This window comes from Corythoichthys intestinalis, chromosome 6, assembly GCF_030265065.1.
Source record: "Corythoichthys intestinalis isolate RoL2023-P3 chromosome 6, ASM3026506v1, whole genome shotgun sequence".
Taxonomy (NCBI): domain Eukaryota; kingdom Metazoa; phylum Chordata; class Actinopteri; order Syngnathiformes; family Syngnathidae; genus Corythoichthys; species Corythoichthys intestinalis.
The window spans coordinates 38,015,001-38,023,399 of record NC_080400.1 but is presented as its reverse complement, the minus strand read 5'-3'; the positions used below and the strand labels follow the sequence as shown (position 1 = coordinate 38,023,399).

Sequence of the window (8,399 nt, the reverse complement as noted above, 5' to 3'; positions counted from 1 at the left end):
ATAATAACAGCCTATATCTTACCAATGTTGTAATCTCGATGGGTCTTGTATCCATTCCATGTCAGGAAGTCTAGGCACATTGTTTGCATTCTGATTAGCGTCTGGCTAATACATGTTAGATCCAACATAAATTCCAAGCTCCTCTTCTTACTCCAACTCTTCAAAAACTTGGATCTCCTCCCTTGCGCTCAGTCTATCGCTTATATCGCTGTTTGAATCATTGTTTGAAGGGCTTTGTATGGCGGCCGTATGTATGGAGCTGCCAACGCTGTTCCCGGTGTGACGTATCACTTCCGGGTTCGTCCCCTTTTAGGCTCGAACTTCGGAAACGCGATTATTTTGTCAAATATACAACATATAAATTATTTTTCATGCTTTATTTGGTGGACAATGTTTAATTACTTTACTTGTGACCCTATTTGGCATGTGAAGAAATTAGTTCACACTACAGCTTTAAAGCAAAGAATAAGCAATTTAGCTCCAGACCAACGCATTATAATGAGAATCAGAAAAGAAAAGCATCAACTAAAACGGCTTTAATATGACATTCTATGCAATTTCAATGCAAACAGTCATGCCAACATAGTAAAATGGGATCCATGGTTTTGAAAAATAGTGTAGTGCATCTTTAAAGAGGTCGCAAATGCCTTGCATCTCCTCACTTCCTGGTTGCTGGTGAGTGCTACTATGTGTTCAGAATGAATGTCTACATGTATGTTTGGAGACGTGTAGAGTGATGAGTGTGCACCCTCGGTCACGCCACTGTCAACGATCGTTGGGGATGGAAACGTGTAATTGTTGTCTGAACAGCGGAGTGATTGAAAAACGAGTGTGTCGTGTGCACGAGTGCAGCTGCTGCCTCGTGTGTGTGTATGAATGCGCGCGCTGTCAGTGCCGCTACATCAACAAATAGTAGTCAAATTTATTATGAAGCCATTCTTCAGCCTGAAGCACCTACAATTTTTAAATTGTTTCTAAATAATGTACAATTTAGAGCAGATCATCAACACTGTTTGACAGCTGCTTATCAAATATAGCTATAACATTTTAGAATGTCTGTGTTGATCAAAGAATTTTGGTCATCCATACAAAATGCATGAAACTGTTCATCAAAGTAAAGGGTCTGGACAGTGGCGCTCATAACAAACGCATCATCTCTTTGAATTAGAATTTGCTGTATTCTTTCAAACAAAGGCAAATTAGACATTCCAGCGCATGCAAGAAGTCCAGTAGTATAAAAGTGTCACATAACATTTTATCAATTTGGTTACAGTCACAGTGGTGTTAATTTCCAAGTGCAGCGCTCCACAAAACACTGTTTCAAGCTCCAAAATTAAGCAAACATCACAAAAGAATGATAACGTCTGGAAAGTGATTGTGCTTGAGGAGTTGTCTCCAGAAGGGTGGAGCATCTTATTGATTTCTTGGGAGTAACCAATGCTCAGGGTGCAGTCAAAAACAGTGTAAAAGTTTAATTCACTTTAACACTGACAGACTCACAGTATTTTTAACCATCTTCATTAGGTAGTTTCTGGTGTTGGCGTTAGGGAACATGGGATGTGTGTGTCATCTTTTTCTGACTGGAGTCTCTCAGTCTTTTCTTTCTCTCCTTCACCTTACAACCTTCTCTTCCTTTCCATCCCTTGAAGCAGCGGTAGCAGGACTTGATGGATTGTTCAGGTCAGCAGGGTTGACAGGCCAAGTGATGTAAGAGACAGAGAGTGAAAGACATGGCTTGCTCTTGGATATGGAGGGCTATTCTAGTCTTTTACCCTATGCATCTCTGCCCCCACCCCTCATCCTTAAACAACTATGCTATTCTTTTTGTACAGCTCGGTAAAATGGACCTTTGTTTATCATCTTTTCTATACTGACAATAAAAGACGTTTAAAGATTAGTTCTTTTTTTTTTTTTTTTTTTTTTTTTTTTTTTATTGCGAAAGGAACCAGACCACCAGACTTTAACAAACAAAGAATATTTTAAATAGAACTTGTCTAACAAAAGGAGGTGAGCCAGAGTATCTCAAAAGCATTGCAAAAATATTCTGGGATCCCAAAATCTAAAGAAATGATAAATATTTAGTAAATGACATCAACCAGTCTGGAAAGGTTGCAGAGCCATCTATAATACAGTTAGGCTTCATGGCTCTTTGGAGGGAGCGGGATATTCGGGATCCATTCCTGTCAAAAGCCATTGAAAAACTGGCTTATTTGGCTCTTTTTATAAATTGTGTTTATTTTTTGTAATTATTATTACTATTATTTACATGTCTTATTAAGTGTATAGCTGCCTCTACACAAAGAATGGTCAAACTGAATGAGTTTTTATGTTGAGAAGGTTTTAATGCACCACAGGGGAGTTTTGGTATACTGTACTTCCTTTGTAGCGTATATTAATTGCATAAAAATCTGTGTACACCTATAAAACTACTTTGACTTCTTATTCATGCAGCAACTAAAAACTTATAAATGCAATGCTGTGAGAGATAAAAGCATTTAGTGCAAAAGGTTTTAACAACACAGAAAAACTCAAAACAACATTTTGTAATTATATATAACCAGGGGTGAAAGTGGGCCAGAACGGTCTGGAACGCAGTTCCGGTATAAGATTCAGGGCCAGAACGCAGTTCCGGTATAAGATTCAGGGCCGGAATGCTATTCTGTTACACGGTGCTTTGATTCCGAAAATATGACGACAACTGTCAAAACGCTATTTAAAAAAAAAAAAAATGCTAAGCTGCCACACATGCATTTCATCTCCAAGAACAAAAAAATCTACCAACATCAGATTTACATACACAAGTGTTAACAACAAGCATAATAAAGTGCTTGTGTAGCGTAATCCATTTCCACCAATATTTATCATTTATTTTATTCCACGGACGGCACGGAGTTTTCCCCAGCTGCTGCAGTTATCTGAGTCTGATGATGATGAGTCACATCAATGTGCAAATGCACGCAGCAAAGCAAACCAAACGCCTGGACTCATTTATCCGCTCAATTGGCTGACATACTGACATGTGATCAGCAGAGGTAGTTAGCTCTGATTGGTTCAAATGTGCATGTTTTCCAGAACAGCAAAAAAAAAAAAAAAATTAGTATTAAAGAAATAACTGCTAAAACAGTTGTCTTTGCATTCAGTAGTTTAAGAGGTTTGACCCCCCCCTCCAAAAAAAAAAAAAAAAAAAAAAAATAAGGAAAAAAAAAAATAAATAAATAAAATTTCTGGCTCCGTGGCGACCTTCACGTCAGGGAGTTCCGGCAAGAAATTCTAGCCAATTTCACCACTGTGTATAACAAGCAGTATAGCCAGCGTTGCCAGGCATACTACTTGTGCTGCGTTGTTGGGGCCAAGGTTTGTTAAATCGACACATAAGAAACCTCAAAATCAGGGCTTCCCCATGATTTTTGGCCACCAATTCAGTGGTTGCACACATAGCACCTTGGGCCACAAGTAGTTTAATTTTGCTTCCCTGAGAAATGTTTGAAGTTTTTAAAAATACAGTGGTACCTCTACATACGAAGATAATTAGTTCCAAGACCTTGTTTGTAAGTAGATATGGTTGTATTTCGAGCAGGATTTTCCCATAAGAATACATTATAATTCCATCAATTCATTCCACAGTCCGAAAACCTATACTAAATCTGTTAAAAATGCCAGGTTGTTTGCATGTTACATGTTTTGAATCCCCTTGGTGGCGAGGTGCGATTTGTTTTTTTTTTCTCATCAGGCATATTTTGGCCACCTAAAGAAAGCTAAGACCTATGTTCTCATAGAAAGAAAAAAAAAAAAAACGCGTTAAGGAAGAAAAAGTTTAGGTCTGAATAATTTAATTTATCATTATTGTTTTGAACGGTCTATCTGCAGTGGTATCCATTCTTCTAGTCACACCAGCCCCGCTCCATTTTAAAAATCCTCAATAAATACTGCTGTTACTATTGCAAAAAGCAATTAAAAAGAGTAAAACAAATACATTATGAATAAAAATCGGAATAATATTACAATAATACATAATAATAATTATATTACCTGTAATAATGTCACAAATCGGGTTCTAATGTAGCAGATGTATTTCGCATGGTGTACCTGACAGCAGAGTGAGAGAGAGTGCAGTCGACTTTCTCTTTTCACGACCTGTTGTTGCTATCAGTTGGCGTGTTGTGTTGCACAAGTTCAGTTCAAATCATTATAAACCTGACGAAGCTGGCGATCTCTTTTGAGATGGTACCAGAATAATAGTAACCTTAACTTTATCGATTGTTTTTTCAAATGTTTCTATCACCCCATCTTCCTTTCATTTTCACCACCTGTTTTAACATTTTTGGAACCCATGTTGATTTCCCTCACAAGTAAATCCGCTGTGCGTCAGTCTTGCGGGAAAAAAATGAAATTGCGATGCTGTCATGAATCGTCGTATTTCGAGCATTTCGTAGGATGTAGAAACAAATGGCCTGTCAAATTTTACGTCGGATGTCGAAAAGATTGCGTGTCGAAGCGATCGTTTGTCGAGGTACCACTGTAAGTGCGTTGGACACCTGAGCGTGACAATTTTGCTTCGATATTAAAAATCCGGGCCGCATGGGTACAATTCTGGGGATATCTGCCCCAACGGTAGAGCTGTTTTTACCCAGGCATAAAAGGCTTGAACTCATTAATAGTGGCACATTTTAAAGGTGTCAATTTAATGCTGCAGCAATCGGCCACTCAACTGTACTGTCACCTACTTTTCCTTCTTGCACATAGCGTAACCTTACAGTGACCTCCATTCCAAAAACACCACTTTTGAAAAAAGTTCCATTACCAATTTATCGATTGTCAACTTGTGGCTCTCTTTGGGGATCCTCTGGTGTGAAAATTTTAATGGTGACCGTCAATGACCCCAACAACGAATGTGCCAATTTTCCTAAAAATCCGACATAAGGTTGGGGATCAATCCGAATATATCGGTTTAGGGATTTCGTCCATTGAAAGCTCTGCAACTTTGGAACTTCTGAGAAACACTATTTATGTACCTCTCTATTAGTGTGTCAAATTTGGTTAAAATCGGGCCAGTCCCGATTTTTTCAATTTTCGATACTAATCAGGGGAACTACGATACAAAACCTATAGTGTATCATAAAATTGAGTACACAACTCGCATTTTTGCAGATATTTAAGTATATCTTTTCATTGAACAACACTGACAAAATGGCACTTTGACACAATGAAAAGTAGTCTGTGTGCAGTTTATATAATAGAGTTAATTTTTTTCCCCCCCAAAATAACTCAAAATATAGCCATTCATATCTAAACCCCTGGCAACAAAAGTGAATACACCCGTTTGAAACTGTGTACATCCCTTAATGTCCAAATTGAGTACAGCTTGTCATTTTCCCTTCAAAATGCCATGTGACTCGTTACAGGAGTGCTGTCAGCATTGCTGCAGAGATTGAAGAGGTGGGTGGGGGCGGGGGGGTCAGCCTGTTAGTGCGCAGACCATACGCCGCACTGTACATAAAATTGGTGTGCATGGCTGTCAACCCAGGAGGAAGCCTATTCTAAAGACGGTACACAAGAAAGCCTGCAAACAGTTTGCTGAAGACATGTCAACCAAGCACATGGATTACTGGAACCATGTCCTATGGTCTGATAAGACGGGTGGGCATTCTCACTTTTGTGATACACTGTACCTAAGAATACTCGCAGACGCTTATGGTACAAATGTGTAAAATTTAAAGAAAATCAGTCGAGCTGTTTCCATAGGGTCTGAAGGGGCCATGGGGAAAAAACACACACGCATGCACGCATCCCCATGGACAAAGTTCCATTTATATATGTTTAGATAAAGGCTATGCTACTAATAATAGTTGTAAAACATAAATAATAATGATAAATTGTTGGTTAGAAACAATACGTTGGGATTTAGTGCATTTTAGAGAAAAATGTTTAACACAAAAATACATGCAAAACTAAAAAAAAAAAACTCAAATATTAGAAAGACGCAACTACAATAAAGATAAAGAAAAATGTGCATACAGCCTTTTAAGTCTACCCATACAAAGTGTACAATTGACTAGACTTTCCTGACCGATAATGTCTATGGCTCTGATGCCTGCAGGGAGCTACTTTTGATTTAGCTAATTCTGTACAACAACACCTTCTACAGGCAGTGGTTGATACTTGACTACACTACTGACTTTTTTTATTATTTAACTGTTGCATGAAAGAAGAGTGGTAAATTTGCATACGAAATTAGCACCTTTCTCACACATTTGTGGTGGAGCAAAGCGGAGCTTGATGTGGCGTTCACACCAAAGTTAGTCTCGGAAGGTGAACTCTAAAACAATCCACAATGTGCGGACCACCCTCATCACAGCACGTTAATGTCAGGCGAGCCCGCCTGTTCCACACTTAAGATGTCGGGGTCTGCAGAGACCCGGAGGCGCTCATCAAAAGGGCCAGATATGGCTCGAGAGCCATACGTGTTCTAGTGAGGTTGTGATGACTGTGATGTGCAGACAAAGATCAACACATCCACGTGCTTTCTGCACCTGTTTTTGTGCATTTGATTTTATACGAGGATAGTGGTGACGTTGGAACCAGAATTTAGATGATGTGCATCCATTTGCCTTGGCTGCAGCATGCGCGTGTGCACGTATTTATAACACAAGGACAGTGATGAAGGGTGGAGCTGCATATTGATTATCTAAAGTCTAAGAGAAGGTCTCTGTGTTGGCAGGCACAGCCACAGCCATTCACCCCATTTAGTACACACACACGCACCCACCCCGACATGCAGACGCACATAATGCACTCTCCCTCATAAGTCATTCTGATACCTCTAACATGTTTAGAAAGAATATTTTCCTCTCTTGTTGCAGTGTTGAATGTTCACTGTTTATTCTGCTTTTATTTCTTATTATACTTATATTACAAGGGGAAAAAATGTGTAAGTGTGTGGAGTAAACAAAGATGGAAATAAAAGAAACCATTAGGTCAAGGGAGAGAGCCTAGTGCCACAGCCAGTTGAAACGTCAATAAAGCGAGTATAGACAGAAAAATGCATGTCATGGTACAAAGTGGGAGAAGTAAAGTGCTGGTTAATTTTCTTTTTGTTTTTTTGGATGTGCCCATTGGGAGATGAAATGTAATGGCAAGGCTAGCAGAATGGTGATGATTAAGGTGAGAAGTTACTTGGAATACTTCTTCATTTAAAGAGGAGGCATACAAGAAGTGTGTATCTGCAAGACATATGGAACAGAGAGAGAGAGAGAGAGAGAGAGAGAGAGAGAGAGAGAGGGAGGGAGCCAGGCGCTACCGGAGTGAGCTGACAGAGCAAAAGGGGATTTGCTTTCTTCCACAAAGATGAACACGCATCCTGTTGTCTTTTCTATCCTTCAAAAACTTAGCAAGGTAGCGTACATACTCACACACACACACAAACACACCCCGACTTGCACATATGTATGCACACATAACTAACGCTATTCTGCTGCAAGTGAGCTATTGGTACCTGACAAAAGTTCACCAGCTCAGTGTTACCATGGCAATGAGGAGATTCCTTGTTGCTACCCGCACAGTATCCACTTACACAGAATGATGCAAGTAAAGGCTGTTTCACACTAGCGGCAGCCCAGGTTGAAAGGGTCCCACAGAAAAATGCATCATGATGGCAAAAGTGTGGGGCCCACATAGGCTTGCATAGACGCTGCCAGGAAGTGAATAGCTGGGATTCCAGCAAGCCTGTTTATTATCCAGTGATCCCTCCTTTTTCGTGGTTAATGGGGACAAAATCCACCGTGAAAAGTGGGAAAAAAAAAAAAAAAAACTTGAAGTAAGGTTTAGTTACAGTACCTGCGTAATATGTGGGGGGCTTTGCACACCTTCTAGATGTCATGTAGGTCCACTCACGAGCAAAGAGAACGTGTAGCTAGGATATGATGTTTCATTGGCTGGTAAAAAAGAAGTTAACATTTCCCCGGAAATTTTGGAGGTTTGTATCAGGCTTTGGGTACTCTCAAAGCAGGTAAAAATGGTGAAAAGTACCACTAAAAATGACCCTTAGTCAAACATTCTCACGCATGCAAACTTTCTGAAACACTATACTTTGGGTGCCATAGACTGTGCTTGACGTCCGATCCATTTGTACTGTGAAAGGTGGCAACGACCAATCAGATGTCTAGCTCTGTCATTACCAGCCATGGAGGTAAATTTGGCCTTATTTTTAGGTTCCCTAAATGTCTCTAATTCAGAAAACACGTGAGAGTGTTAAACTGTTGCAATAAAGAAACCCGGATAGCTCATGGTGCGCCACTGAGATTCGGTGTCTGTCGTTCTCAAGGCAGGCACTGGTTTAACTTACCCCCACTTCCAGCGGTTGTCAATGACACAGAGGTTCCGAGCACAGCTGCAATCAACAT

General features: G+C 39.8%; 1 protein-coding gene across 1 annotated transcript in view; it reads left to right on the top strand.

The window, feature by feature from the left end:
- Window positions 1-376: 376 nt before the first annotated feature.
- Window positions 377-8,399, top strand: part of si (sucrase-isomaltase) — a 120,332-nt gene continuing 112,309 nt past the window's right edge. The window contains exon 1 of the mRNA XM_057839545.1: window positions 377-675. The gene's annotated coding sequence lies outside the window, so the exon portion shown is untranslated. The remainder of the gene's footprint in view (window positions 676-8,399) is intronic.